Consider the following 15,563-nt stretch of genomic DNA (forward strand, 5'->3'; position numbering starts at 1 on the left):
GAGTCCTCACTAAACCCTACACATTTTAATGTGTATGTCTCATCATTGGCCCCTCGTAGTAGTGTTTTTAGTTTGGTCTCACCTCATATGCAGATGACATCCACATTGTGGTGTCTCTGTTACCAGGTCAGGAGGTGGGTTTGGATGTCGGAAAATTGCCTAAAACTTAATTCAGGCAAAACTGAAGTCATACTGTTTGGGAATGATACCAACTTTTGGACCCCAAATTGGTGGCCAGACTCTATGGGTACTCTCCCTATGCCTTCTGAAAAAAGTTAAAAACCTAGGCGTAATAGTAGATGAGAGACGTACCTTTGGTGACCAAGTAAATGCAGTGGCATCGTTTTTACCACCCGTCACCCAGCAAACAGTGGTCACAGCACTGGTCATGTCAAGGCTGGATTATTGCAACAGTCTCATTTAAACATCCAAGAAAGATTTATGAATAAACTCCAGCTGCTGCAAAACGCAGCTTCTAGATTACTCACTGGTACGTCCAAGTTTTCCTCAATCTCTAAAGAAATAAAAGAATTGTACTCCAACACCAACGACATCCCGCCATCTCAAGACCTATGCGACTCCCTGGCCACCTTCTTCCACCGCAAGATCACCGACATCCACGACAGCTTCAACTCCGACCTCCCCGCACCCACCACCGAGTCCACCACCCCTGCGACCACCACTCTACCAGTCGCCTGACCGTCTGGTCCAGCGTCAGCGATGAAGACACCATCAAAACCATGAACTCCAGCCACTCCGGATCCCCGTCAGACCCCTGCCCTCACCACGTCTTCAACAAAGCCAGCACAACCATCGCGCCCCACCTCCGGAAAACAATCAACTGTTCCTTCGAGACAGCAACCTTCCCAGAAAGCTGGAAGCACGCCGAGATCAACGCCCTTCTAAAGAAGCCCGAGGCGGACCCCAAGGACCTCAAGAACTTCCGGCCCATCTCCCTGCTCCCTTTCCTGGAAAAAGTGACCGAGAAGATTGTCAACAAACAGCTGACCCGCTACCTCGAAGATAACAACATCCTGGACCCTTCCCAATCCGGTTTCCGCAGCAACCACAGCACCGAAACCGCCCTCATCGCCACCACTGACGACATCCGGACCCTGATGGACAAAGGAGAAACAGCCGCCCTCATCCTCCTGGACCTATCAGCAGCCTTTGACATAGTCTGCCACTGCACCCTATCAGCACGCCTCCATGACGCCGGCATCTAAGAGAAGGCCCTGGCCTGGACCACATCCTTCCTCTCCGGCAGAACCCAGAGCGTCCGCCTCCCCCACTTCCGCTCCAAAACCACCAAGATCATCTGCGGCATCCCACAGGGATCATCCCTCAGCCCGATGCTGTTCAATATCTACATGGCTCCTCTCGCCCACGTCGCACAACAACACAACCTCAACATCATCTCCTACGCCGACGGCACCCAGCTGATCATATCCCTCACCGAAGATCCCCACACCGCAAAAGCTAACCTCCACAGAGGAATGAAGGCCGTAGCCGACTGGATGAAGGACAGCAGACTGAAGCTGAACTCAAACAAGACGGAGGTCCTCATTCTCGGACCCACCCCATCAGCCTGGGATGACTCTTGATGGCCCACGTCACAAGGCACAGCACCGGAACCCACGGACCACGCACGCAACCTGGGGGTCATCCTCGACTCCACTCTCTCCATGACCAGGCAAGTCAACGCCATCTCCGCGTCCTGCTTCAACACCCTCCGTATGCTCCACAGGATTTTCAAATGGCTCCCCATCGACACAAGAAAAACCGTCACCCAGGCCCTCATCACCAACAGACTCGACTACGGGAACGCACTCTACTCAGGAACTACAAACAAGCTCCTGAGACGACTCCAATGCATCCAGAACGCCTCGGCCCGACTCATCCTCGACGTCCCCCGCCACAGCCACATCACACCCCACCTGAGAGGCCTTCACTGGCTCCCCGTCAACAAAAGGATCACCTTCAAACTCCTCATCCATGCACACAAAGCACTGCACAACACCGGACCCACCTACCTCAACAACCGACTCAGCTTCCACCCCCCCAACCGAAGCCTTAGCTCAGCCAACCTCGCCCTCGCCACAGTCCCCCACATCCAAAAAACCACCGCCGGCGGCAGATCCTTCTCCTACCTCGCCGCCAAGACCTGGAACACTCTCCCCCTCATCCTACGACAGACCCAGGACCTGCTGGCCTTCAGAAGACTCCTCAAGACCTGGCTCTTCGACCAGTAGCCCCCCCAGCGCCCTGAGACCCTCTCGGGTATGTAGCGCGCTTTACAAATGCAGTGATTGATTGATTGATTGACTGGCTCCCGATGAGTAATCGAGTGCATTTCAAATCCCTCTGTATGGTTTTTAAAGCTCTTCAAGGAATAGGACCCGACCATTTAAAACGCCAGTTTCAATGGTATATGATGGTATACACCGAAAAGAACTCTTCGCTCGTTTGGAGCCAAGTGGGTCACAGTGCCATCCACAAAAAAAGCATTGTGGGGTGGTAGGAGTTTTTCTTTCTGTGCGGCAAAAGCCTGGAATGACCTTCCGTTTCACCTGAGAAGTGCCCCTGATCTTTTGGCTTTCAGGAAGGGGCTAAAAACTCCTTTCTTCAGTTTCTTCTTAAAGGAGAAGTGACAAGCACCAGGACACCCTCGGGTAACTGCTGTGCTCTAAAAATATCTATAACATAACATACATGAGTGCAATATAAAGCTGTGGCTAGTGCAAGAGCCCATTCTGTTGCATAGGCTTGTTTGCCCTCATCAGGGACAAGCACAGAAAATGATGGTAGTATTACATCTTCGCCTTGAGGGGGTGTTCGTTCAAACTCTAGGGGCCAATCGACCTCCGCTAAAAGAATGTCATATGATAATGTTAAATTGTCCCAGAATATTACCCAAATGGTGCACTGTATGTCACCTTCAATATGTATATCCAAATTATATAATCTGTTCCGAGGGGCTGCATGCCTGTCCGGTGATTCAACTGTAACATATTGATCATTTGCTTTCACTGCCAAAAACTCCTGCACTATGCCTCACAATCTGGCTTCCGCGTCAACCAGAGCACTGAGACCACCCTTATCACTGCCACCAACGACACCAGATCTCTCCTCAACCAGGATGTAACAGTGGCACTCATCCTCCTCGACCTCTAAACGGTGTTTGACACTGTATGCCACCATACCCTGATTAGAAGACTCCACCATGTCGTCGTCCAGGGAGATGCTCTCAAATGGATCGCCTCCTTCCAACAGGAGGCATCCACAGGATTTGCCTTCCATACTTCAGCTCGGAGCTCAAGAGCAAAATCTGCAACTTTCCCCAAGGCTCATTCTTCAGCCCCACCCGCTTCAACATCTACTTGACGCCCCTGGCCGACATCACAGAACCCATGGACTCAACATCATATCCTACACAGATGACACCCAACTCATCCTCTCACTCACGGAACAAACCACCACCACAAGAACAAACTTCCGCAACGCCATGGTGAGCTTCGCCGACTGGATAAGGACTGACAACCTGAAGCTCAATTCGGACAAGATGGAAGTGCTGATCTTCGAGGAACACACCTCCCTGTGGGACCACACCTGTAGCCCCCATACTCAGACCATCTCCCACCCCGACTGACCTCACCTGCAACCTCAGCATTATCCTGGACAGCAAACTTACCATGAAGCGCCAGGTCAACGCAGTCTATCCCGCCTGCTTCCACAACCTCAGAAAAATCTTCATATGGATCTCCGTCAATACCAGAAAAGCCATCAAGCAAGCCCTCGTCACCAGTCGGCTGGACTACGGCAAAGTGCTCTATGCTGGGATCACCACCCAACTCCTCAAGAGTCTCCAAAATATACAGAACACAGCGGCCAGACTCATCCTCAACTCCCCAAATAGACCCACATCACCCCCACCTCAGGAACCTCCACTGGTTCCTCATCCAGAAAAGGCCCCAGTTTAAGATGCTGACAGACAACTACAACCAGGGACTAGCATACATTAACCACTGCCTGAAATTCCCCAAACCCGCCAGACAGCTGCGCTCCACCTCCCTTGCCCTCGCACACACTCCCTGCATTCACCAAAGCTACAGTGGAGGTCGTACCTTCTCCTATCTTGCCACTGATGCAGCTGATAAGCAGCTAGATCCCTTAATACATATCTAAACCGTTTGTGAGACATAAATTGAGGTTTAAAATTTGGTTTATCTTCTTTTTTGATATTATAGTCTGAAGTGCGATGTGTATCTCTTGATTTTGCTTGCTCTTCTGACCTGTGTTCTGACCACCCTTCCCTCCCGGAGTGTTTTGATGTACCCAGAAAGGAACAAGAGGAACATGTATCAGTATCCTGATACCTGTCGGGTTGCTTAATATTGTCACGATTTCTAAAGTTATACCTCCTGTCAGAGGGCTCCTGTTGATGAGACCAACCCCGTGATTGTGATCTATTTTCTCTATTTTTCTGTTGTTTATTATCCCATTTCTTTTTAGAAGTATAAGGTGCTTGATTGGAGTTATCCTTTTCAGGACTACCCATAACTTGTGGTTTCACAGGTATAGCGCCAAGAATATCTCTACCCAATAAAGCTTAGGCGTCCTCGATGATTTTAGGTAATTCTCGCTCCTGTTGTGCAGGGGTGCATTACCTAAGGCATTGGCGTATAGCCACCGCTGCTGCCTCCCCATTTATGTTTGCCAACACAATCGTAGAAATTGCCAATTAATTTCATACCTAAGTTTACAGCAGGTTCTGCCCCATATCTTTCTTTATTTGTCTTAATACCTCTGGTATCACTGCTATTGAAGGGGTGCCATGAGTTCTGGTATAGATGGCAGCGAAAACTGTGCCTCAAGTGGTACAGTCCTCTATTTGGAGAGCTCTTCCCATTGGCAAGCAGATTGTTAAATGTTTGGGTTTTTCTTGTGGGCATATGTGTGGAAACAGCCTCTAGCTGTGCTATTTTCTGTGCTGTCCAGAATGGCATTCTTCCTATAACTGCGTTCAGTGATTGTGGTATGATTTTAGTTGTGGTCCCTTATAGCTGATCTGCTGGATTAACCCTTGTAGGTAAAGTGTGAGTGTTCTCATAACGAACTGTGTCAGATTTCTGTAAAGTTTTATTATTTCTTTGTGAAGTGGACGTAAGTCTGCTATTGGCAATGTGTCAATTTCTGGATGCAGTGTGTAAGTAGCTAGGACCCTCCAAGTCGCTCCATCTCTGCTGAGCGGACCCAGTCTCCCTTTTTCTGTAGTGTGTGGGAGGGCACCTTTTAACCAATATAACGCTCTTGGTACGTGAGCGGAACTTCTATGTCCTCGTATGGACAGTATTCTTCTGGTATTTAATCCGGAGTATAAGAATGAAATGTATTTGTACATGCATCTGCAGGTGGGAATTTAACCCATGAATAGAATACCTCTGTCCTGAATGTTTGCAGATGTGACAGAACCTTCTTTTCCTGATGAGACACTGCAGTTCAGAACATTTGCGGATTCTATGTGCTTTCCTTTCGGACTGATGTGTGCGCCATTTGAGCGCCTTTCGCAGACTCTATCTCGATGGGACACTGACCATGAGCTGTAATGGCTCAAGTCTTGGCTGAACTTTCTAGAGCTTTTAGTCACTATATGGCAACCCTAAACTGATTAAATTGATTAGCACTCTTTAGATCTTAAATGTTTATTAATGTACTACCCTTTGAATATCTTTGTTAAATTTTACTTTTAACTAAATCACAGACTCTAAGTTGATTGTGCATTCCAATTGATTGATTAATGACAGAAAAGGATCAGAATAGAGAACTCTCTAATCATCAGGTACTAATGCTATTGTTTTATATTGGCTTGACTGAACTATTGGTTTGCATGATCTTAGCCGATTTAATTTCTTCAGAAGGTTTGGACTAGCAGTGATAATTTTTTACTTATATAGTTTGATATTGAGAGTAATATACATGAATCTAATTATAAATTTGGGAATCCGGATATCCAATTCCTTATTCTCATTGGATATCTGGATGCTAGATATCTTATATCCAACCCTTCATTGGCACAATACAAGATCCATTGGAGGAGTAAATGAGCGTCAAAAGAAATTAAACATACGAAGATGAGAGTAGAGAAAATAAATGGGCCCAAATCTGCTCCAACACCGCCAAGTCCAGGAACAACCTTCCACTTCACCTGCAAACATCACCCTCTTTTGTGGATATCAGAAAAGGACTCAAGACCTGACTTTTCAACTGCGACTAGTGACACTATAGAGCCTGGATCCCCTCAGGGGTAAGTAGCTGCGCTCAATAAGCACTGATTTATTGATTGATCTGGAAGAGGAGCTATACCGCCTTCGACAGAAGGGCGCAGAGTTAGATCTGAGGACTTCATAAGGGGTATCCCCACACAGAAGTTAGCGAAGAACGTGGGGAATAAGCTTGACCACAATATAGAAGAGGCTGAGATCGGGTAGGCCATAGAGCAGGTGCAGAGTGATAAGACCCCAGGTCCGAATGGCTACCCTGCTGAGTTTTTTAAGTGCTTGATGGGTGTGCTTCATGAACCCCTATTGAGGATGTAGCAGAATGCCCGGACGGTAGGCTGTCTGCCCAGGGATTTCCGAATGGCTACAACTGCCATGATCCATAAACCGGGAAAACAGCCAGAGTATTGTGCCTCTTATAGGCCCATCTCACTGCTAAATTTGGAAGTGAAAATACTGGCAAAGATACTGGCCAATTGCCTGTATGATGTGGCTGACAAGCTGATTAGGGCAGACCAACCTGGGATCATGCTGCACAGGGCAATGAAACATAACCTCAGGTGCTTACATGGAGTCCTGGCAAGCAGTGCATCCCTCCAGGAGCTGGCGGTGATCCTCTCTGTAGATGCCTAATAAGCATTTGATTCACTTGAATGGCCTTACCTATGGGCAGTGCTCCACAAGATGGGCTTTGGTCAAGCATTTCTTTCATGGGTCTGGCTGTTATATACAGTGCCTCGGGAATTGGGAAGGGGCACCCGACAGGGGAGCCCAGTGTCCCCTCTACTTTGTGCCCCAGCCATCGAACCGATGGCGGAATGGGTGAGGAAAGAGGCCGTATTGCGGGGACCGAGATGGGATCAGGACTGGGAGGTGACCATCTCACTTTACGTGGATGATATACTCCTTCATGTGGAAGACCCCTTACATTCGATTCCAAGGATACTAGAGAAACTAAATACATTCGCCGTTTACTCATCACTCAATATAAGACCGACGTGGCCTGTTGTAGAAAGTTGCCACTGTCCATGTTGGGGAGGGTTGCACACTATAAAATGATATATTTGCCTAAATTTCCTTACACGTTACAAAATCCCTGAATCCTTTTTCCGGGCAGTGACGGAGACAACAGGAGTACTGCTTTGGGATGCCAGTATGCCCAGAATTTCCCTCTCCAGTCTAATGGGGGTGGGGGGAATTTGAGGGGGAGAGTGCAACAGTACTATTGGGCGGCACAATTGACGGTGATTAATGACTGGGCCTTTGCTGAACAGGGAGGTCGTGTTCTGATGGCAGACAGACAAACTCTGCCACAAAGAGGATACCCCTGGAAACTTTATGGGAGGGTTTCCCCGCAGGGACGATGAAAACCCACAGCCGTGGTGGTCCAGATATGGAAATATGTAACAAAGGCAATTGGCAGGGCAGGGAGTTCACCAGGAAGACACTATTATGAGACTCTGATATGTTGGCGGGCCTGAAAAACAACCGACTTCCATCCCTGGGACTTAATAGGTATATCTAAGGTAGGAGGCCTTTGGGGTCTGGGAAGTATACCAACATTTGAAGGGATATGTGAACAATTCGGTCTAACGGACTCTGAGATATTTAAGTATCTCCAGGTGAAACATGCTCTGTCCAAATACACGTTGCATCTGGTAGAGTTGCCCATCAAAACCCCGCAAGAATCCTGGGCTTACCATCCCCCCTGCATAGATATGCAATATCCCAGATCTGTGCAACACTTGACCAGAACACTACCCAACTCCTGGACAAGTTAAATGGTAGGTGAGAACAAGACTTGGGTATCTTTGAGGGCGTGAATTGGGAGGCGGCATGCCAATACCCAAAAGAGTTTGCAACCCGAGCAGGTTTCAGACTCATTCTGCTTAAAATAAATATACAGGACATAATTCATGTGAGCTAGACTGTACAAAATGGGTAGGATTCCTTATTTACTATACTCACATAGGCACGTTGGTCCATACTTTGTGGGAATGCCTCAAACTGCAGGCCTACTGGAAAGACATACAAGGCCATATGGAACGCATTGCGGAGCAATAGGCTGATCTAACAGCGCAAGTAGCATGACTGAGTATATGGGGGGAACAGACAATCCCAGGAACCTCCTCATGTTTTGCGATATAGGGTTGATGGTGGCCAGGAGGGATATTGTACAGTTGTGGGGCAGTAGGACACTACCCTGTATGGATCAATAGGCCTGTAATGTGTACTGGTATCTGCATGTGGAGAGAACAGTTTACCAAACACGGGGATGCCCAAGAAAATTTGACAAAATCTGGGGTTAATGGAAAACAGACAGGTATCTGGAGGACTGACAAGGAACTGGTGGCAGGTACAACTAGGGGCAATTTAAGGGAGGGCAGAGGGATGTCTGAATCAACAAATTGTGGATGTGCCTAGTGTGTTGTAATACAGGATGTTGGATGGGGAAACTGCAAGGCTCCGGATAAGGACATGCCTCTGGGATGCCAGGAGTCCATATATGATATGTTGCATTTGTTATTAAAATAATATAATGTTGGGTAAAAAAAAAGATTGACTAGGAGCTGGAGTGTGCACCTGATGGGCAAAAGGCGTGTTAATGTTTTTGAATCTGCCACAAGCCTCACTATACTCAATAATGAATTAGATTAATGTGGTGGTTGTTTTGCTTCATATAAATAAGCCCAAAAATATTTTAATGTGGCATTTGTTTTATGTACTGCTGGGGCCGTAATAATACATTTTCCAGTGTATGTGGCGGAACTCTACATTGTAGTTGGCAAGATGTGCACATGTCCTGCCAACCACAAAGCATATCCCCTGCCACTTTTCTGCAGTGCACTTTTTCAAAGCTGCTCTGTGCTGCTGATGTTTGGCATCCTGTTCAAGTGTATTTGGAAGCAACAATATACTTAAGATAGGAGGAGCCTAGCGCGCAACCAAGATGGCCGCGTAGGTGCGAGGCTCCCGAGGACCTCCGCAACCTCCTACGTTTATCCTGTCTTCATCCTGCCTCGGTTGAGGGGACTGTGTCGGTGAGCCTGAGCCGAGGTGGTACCCGTTCTCCGTTCTCGAATCGGACTTCGGGTACCGGAGTGAGCACCGATTGAAGTTTGCGGCCTACTTCTCGCCGGACCCCGGATTTGCGCTGGGGGGTGACCCAGTGGCAAAGTGAACAACAACGGCGGGCTGGGCCTGGCGAGTCGCGTACCCCGCACTTTCGCTTTCACTTTCGCACCCCCTTGCCGTCTCTGCAAGTGAGATCGCGGAGCTCTTTGTGTTGGTGTGGCCTCGCGGGGAGACCCTGCCTGCCTGCCGGCTGTGACCCACCCCGCCGACCTGGGGTGGCCCCCCGGAGCTCGTGGCCTTGATTGCCTGCCCTCTACGGCGTAGCTGGTGCGGGTGTGTGACCCGTGGCGATGGTCACGAAACAAGACGGAGATCGGTCGAAGACCAAGTCGACCCGGCGTGGCGCCGTACATCAGGCCAACATCATGGACCGCTATACCCTCCAGAAGGGATCTCCCGGCGGACCGCACAAGTCCTCTGAGGGCCCCCCTGATGCCCCGGATTTGCCCACGGATCTGACTCTGCAAGACGTCATGGGCGCCATTGCTGAGATGAAGGCCTCGGTGGGCCAGCGGTCCGACACCTTGGCGCATAAGATCGACGCGGTCCTCGTGGATGTCGGCCTGGTGAGGGCTGATCTCTCCAAGACCAACGACCGGGTTGATTCTTTGGCCCGAACCACGTCGGGCCTCACGACTGAGGTGGCGGCCCTCCAAACGGAGGTGCACCGACTTCGTCAGGCGAGTGCGCTTATGGATCGGCGCCTGGAGGATTTCGAGAGTCGGGCCCGGAGGAATAATATCCGCATCATCGGAGTACCCGAGGGACGGGAGGAGGCGGCGGCGGATCTTTTTGTAGAGGACCTGATCGCTACCCATCTCCAGCCTCGGGGACTGAGTAAATTCTTTGCCGTGGAGAGGGCCCACAGAGTTCCCGGGGGAAGGCCGAAGGTCGGAGCCCCTCCGCGGCCTCTCATTGCCCGGATTTTTAACTTTCGGGACAGGGACGCGATCTTGCAAGCCTCCAGACTGCAAGGGCCGATTAAGCTGGAAAATATGGAGGTGACCTTTTATCCCGATTTTACCCAAGCGGTTCAGAAGCAGAGACTGAGTTTCCTGGGTGTCAAGCGCCGTCTCCGGGACATGAACTTAAAATACGCCATGCTCTTCCCGGCCAAGCTGCGGGTAGAGGTGGATGGTCGCACGCACTTTTTTGATCGTCCCGAAGCGGCCGGGGACTGGCTGGACACTCTGCCTGGGGGTAGTGATCGAGAAGGTGGGGGGGGGCGGCGGGAGTAGACGGCCCACAGGATCGGGACTGAGGGGTTGATATTGGGCCTCACTCTGGACGACTATGATGCCACTTTCGACCAAGCTTCTGTCTTTGTTCTTTCCCCTCCCTTGGAGGTTGTGTGGGGTCTAGAAGGGGTACTCTTTCCTCCTCTAGGGGGTTTAGCTAGTTCCATTATATAGGGGCGACAGGCACACTGCAAGTTGGGGGGGCTGTCTGGGCTCATGCAGGGGTGCAGGGAGGGGGGAGTTTTGTTGGGGTGGGTGGGTTGGGGTGGGGTGTTGTTCGTTTATACCACAAGGCAAAAGTATCGTTGTGTTATTTCTAAAGTGCTCTCTGGGGGACGAGTGATGGCTTCTGTTTATGATGGGGGGTAGGGGACTGAGTCTGTTGTCCTGGAATGTTAATGGATTGGGGGACAGGATAAAACGAGGTGTGGTCCTGCAGTTCTTGAAGCGAATTTCGCCCGATATAGTTTTTTTGCAGGAGACACACCTCATTGGCAACTCCTTTTGTGCTATGAATCGACGGGGCTACCGCCTTGTGGCCCATTCGGGCTTCACGTCTGGTTCAAGGGGTGTGGGCATTATGGTTAAGAACTCGCTCCCGTTGGAGATTGATGAAGTGCTCCATGACGACAGGGGACGTTACACAGTTTTGGTGGGTAGAATAGAGGGCAGAGTGGTCGTTTTTGTGTCTGTTTATGTCCCGCCGGGGCTGCAGACGACCACCTTTGCGGATCTGGGGCGCCTCCTCCTTGGCCTTCCGGAGGGGATTCTAGTGGTGGGGGGGATTTTAATGCTGTGGTTTCCGGATGTGGATCGTCACCCCCCTAGGGATCTCCCCCGTGCCCAGGCGTGGTTGTCTGGCCTCTTGGATACCTTGGGGCTGGTGGATTGTTGGCGTTTGAAACATCCCACGCAGCTACAGTACACCTTCCATTCAGGGGCTCATGGTAGTCTCTCACGGCTAGATTATGTCTTGGTTCCGGCGGCGCATGTGGGGAGGATAGGGGAGGTGCGCCATTTGGCACGGGGTATTTCGGACCACTCCCCGCTCTTGTTGCACTTTGATATTCTTCCGAGGGGAGAGGGTAGGGTGGTCCCGATTAATCCCTGGTACCTGCGTGACCCCACCATTCGCGCAGAGCTGGTTAAATCCCTTAAGCGCTACTTTGACGAGAATGTGGGGTCTGTGTCATCGGCGGTCTCACTGTGGGAGGCGTTCAAGACGGTACTCCTGTCCCTTATTTCCCATTCCCGGAGGCGCGAGCGGGAGGAGGTGACCCGTGTTGAGGCTGAGATAACCGAGTTGGAGGGTGCTCTAGAATGTGGGGTGACGGATGACAAATTACATGTTCTCCGACTCAAGCAAGCGGCCTATAAGGCCCTCGTCACGGAGGCGGCCAGGGGCCTCAGTAGAGAGCAACAGGGGAGACTGTATGATGTGGGTGATAAGGCTGGTAAATTGATTGCGTGGCTGGACAAAAAGGAGAGAGCGAGTCGAGTTGTCCCGTTGATTGAGAAACAGAATGGTGTGTGTGTCACTGAACCAGAAGAAATTGTCTCCTGCTTTGCAGACTATTTCCGTGGGGTGTATTCCCCGGTGTCCTCCCGCTCTGAAGAGGATTCCCATGCCCTGCTCAGGGATATCGCGCTGCCTTCCCTTTCGGAGGAGGACAGAGTGTCGTTGGATGCCGCTCCAACTTCCGAAGAAATTGCCCTCGCCATACGTTCGGTCTCTTCTGGCAAGGCCATGGGTCCTAATGGTCTTCCCATCGAGTTGTATAAACTGCGACCGGATACGCTGGCGCCGCATCTCCATGCTATGTTCCTCGCGGCCCACTCGGCGGGTTCCCTCCCGCTAGACCAGCGTCTAGCTACTATCGTGGTTATCCATAAGGAGGGGAGGCCACGGGACCGGGTCACATCCTATCGGCCTATTTCGCTATTGAATGCGGAGCCCAAAATCCTCGCCAAGGTGTTGGCCAATCGGCTGGTCGGCGTAGTGTGTGACTTGATTCACCAGGATCAGTCCGGCTTTATCCCTCATCGCAATACAGCGCTTAACCTGCGGCGTTTGCATGGGGTGCTCGCACGTGTCCCGTTCATACGAGAGCCGGCCATTTTGGCATCCTTGGACGCCACTATGGCGTTTGACACGCTTGAATGGCCTTATATTTGGGCGACGCTCGCGAAGTTTGGGTTTGGCCCAGGATTCATCAGTTGGGTAAAATTGTTGTACTCTGGCCCGCTGGCGCAGGTGGTTGTGAACGGTAGAGTGTCGGCTCCGTTCGAGCTGGGCAGGGGCACGCGGCAGGGCTGCCCATTATCGCCGCTCCTTTTTGCGCTCGCCTTGGAGCTCCTGGCGGAGTGGCTGCGGTGGGAACCTTCTATTCGTGGTCTCCGCTGGACCCCCGAGCGTGAGGACCGCGTATCTCTATACGCTGACGATATTCTCCTGTACCTGGCTTCCCCACGTAAATCACTGATAGTACTGGTTGATGTATTGCATTCATTTGGTCTTAACTCCGGCCTTGTCATCAACTGGGCTAAATCGTGCGTCTATGTTCTCTCTGGGGAGGATCCTATCCTTCCGTGGGGCTGTCCTATCCAGATCGCCCCGCGGGGATTTCGGTACCTGGGTGTCTTCATTACCCTGGACGCGGAGGCCCGATATAGTCAGAACTTGCTTCCCCCCCTCCAGCGCCTGAAGGAGGATGTCACGCGTTGGAGGCGCTTGCCGCTCTCGCCGCTCGGCCGGGCGGCATTGTTTAAGATGATGTCGCTGCCGCGTTTCCTGTACGCTCTGCAGAACACAATGGACGTCGTCCTGGCGCGCTACTTTCGCGAGGTGGAGAGTTTGCAGCGCCGACTGTTCTGGGAAGGTAGACCGCGTATCGCCCTGGCGAAGCTGACGCTCCCGTGGTATGACGGGGGGATTGCCCTCCCGGATATCAAACGGTATTATTGGGCCTCCCAGCTGGCTGCGATTAATCACGGCCTGTACGGGCCCGCTCTAAACCCGGCCTTTGAAATGGATAAGATGTTACTGCCGGGTGGTGATTATAACCGAGCGCTTTACTCCAGCTCGCTTGACGCACGTCTGACGGGCCCCACGCGTGTCATGGTACGAGTGTGGCACACGGCTAATGTGGCGATGGGGTGGAAAGATCGTTTGACCCGGGCGGCGCCACTATACGCATCTGAGCAGTTGGGCTCCCTGTGGACCTCGAAGGGCTTTGAGAAGTGGGACATGATAGGCATCAGCAGGGTGGGTGATCTCTGGACGAGGGGGGGATTCAAAACGTTCGAGATGCTACAGACAGAATTCCAGTTGCAGGACAGGGAGTACTTTCGATATATGCAGATCCGTCATGCGCTATGCTCCGTATTCCCAGACGTTGCCTCCATCCCGGAGTATTCCCCTCTGGAGGATAGAGTGTTAGATGGACATGTACCGGACAGCACGATTTCATTAATCTATAAAAAACTTATCAATGACCGCTCGGGACTGCTGACTAACCTTCGTGAGGCATGGGTGGCCGATGGATTGGAGCTGGATGACGAGGACTGGGTATCTGCGGTGGCCTCCCCGAAAGAGGTGGCCATACTGGCCCGCCTTCGCTTCGTCCAGCTCAAGATACTCCATAGGGTCTATGTTACGGGGCCAAGGCTACTGCGTATGGGCTATGCTGTGGACGGGTTGTGTAAGCGTGGGTGTGGTTCGTTGGGGACCTTTCTCCATATTTTGTGGGAATGCCCAGAGGTGGAGCGATTCTGGCGTGGTGTGCATGAGGTCCTGCGGGTGGTTACGCGTGTGTCGCTGCTGCCCGAAGCGAGGAGATGCCTTCTGAATGTGTGGGAGCCAACCGACTACTCGGTGCCGCAGACGCGGTGGGTGACTCTGGGATATATGGTGGTCAAACGCGACATTGCTCAACTGTGGGGTTCCCAGAGGTCGCCGACTGTCTCGGCATGGAAGGATAACATGGATTGGTGCATGTTTCGGGAAAAGGTGGTGTATGTTGCGAGAGGTAAGCCTGGGACATGGGTGAATGTATGGGGCCCCTGGAACGCCTACCGCGGGGGAATCTGTACCCCGCCGTTATTGCCCGATCCGTCACCGGCCCCGTCCCCTTAGCCAGCTTATCTCCCCGGTTCCGGGCACTGAGTCCACCTAATCCCCGTCTTGACCTTTTCCCCCCCTTGATACTCCTATGGATTGGTAGGGTCCCCCCTCTAGGGGAGCGCATGCTGCTGTTTCCGATTGTGGGTTGCCTTGTGGATTTGTTTTTTGTTGTTATTTATATTAAAATGAAACCGTTATGTGGGGTCCGGATGGCGTGGCTACCACCGCTTCTAACTCCTGTGCATTTCCCTTTGCCGCGGCATGCGCGCTATTGTTTGTATCACATGCTCCTTTTGCTTACTAGCGGCCGGCCTGAAGGTTGTAGGCCCATCTTTGTATATTTTTTTAATTTTGTAATAAACGGTTTCAAAAAAAATTTAAAAAAAATAAAAACAATATACTTAAGATGACACAGTGTGGATTTATAATGCTGCCATCATAGTAACTACTTTTGGGCTGCTCCCTATAAGTATACATCTGTGAAACGCTATGTGATTATATCAAACATCACGGACAAATCAGAAAGACAATCACTCAAGTGGGCTACCAGTGCTTAATTTGAACCGGTGGTTTCCAGTGCCCAGAACCGGCATCTAATTCTTAGCCCCAGCTATGATGACAATTTGCCACCTGGTGGCGTTGTTGTCTAAGAGATGAGCAAAACAATAGTTGTTTAATCATTCAATTTATATTAAAAATTAATATTACCTACCCCATACACCATTCTTATTCCTTGAATAATCTGAATTGTCACCCTTGTAGAAGTGTGGTGGTTGGTAGTTCTGCTGG

This window comes from Triturus cristatus, chromosome 11, assembly GCF_964204655.1.
Source record: "Triturus cristatus chromosome 11, aTriCri1.1, whole genome shotgun sequence".
Lineage (NCBI taxonomy): Eukaryota > Metazoa > Chordata > Amphibia > Caudata > Salamandridae > Triturus > Triturus cristatus.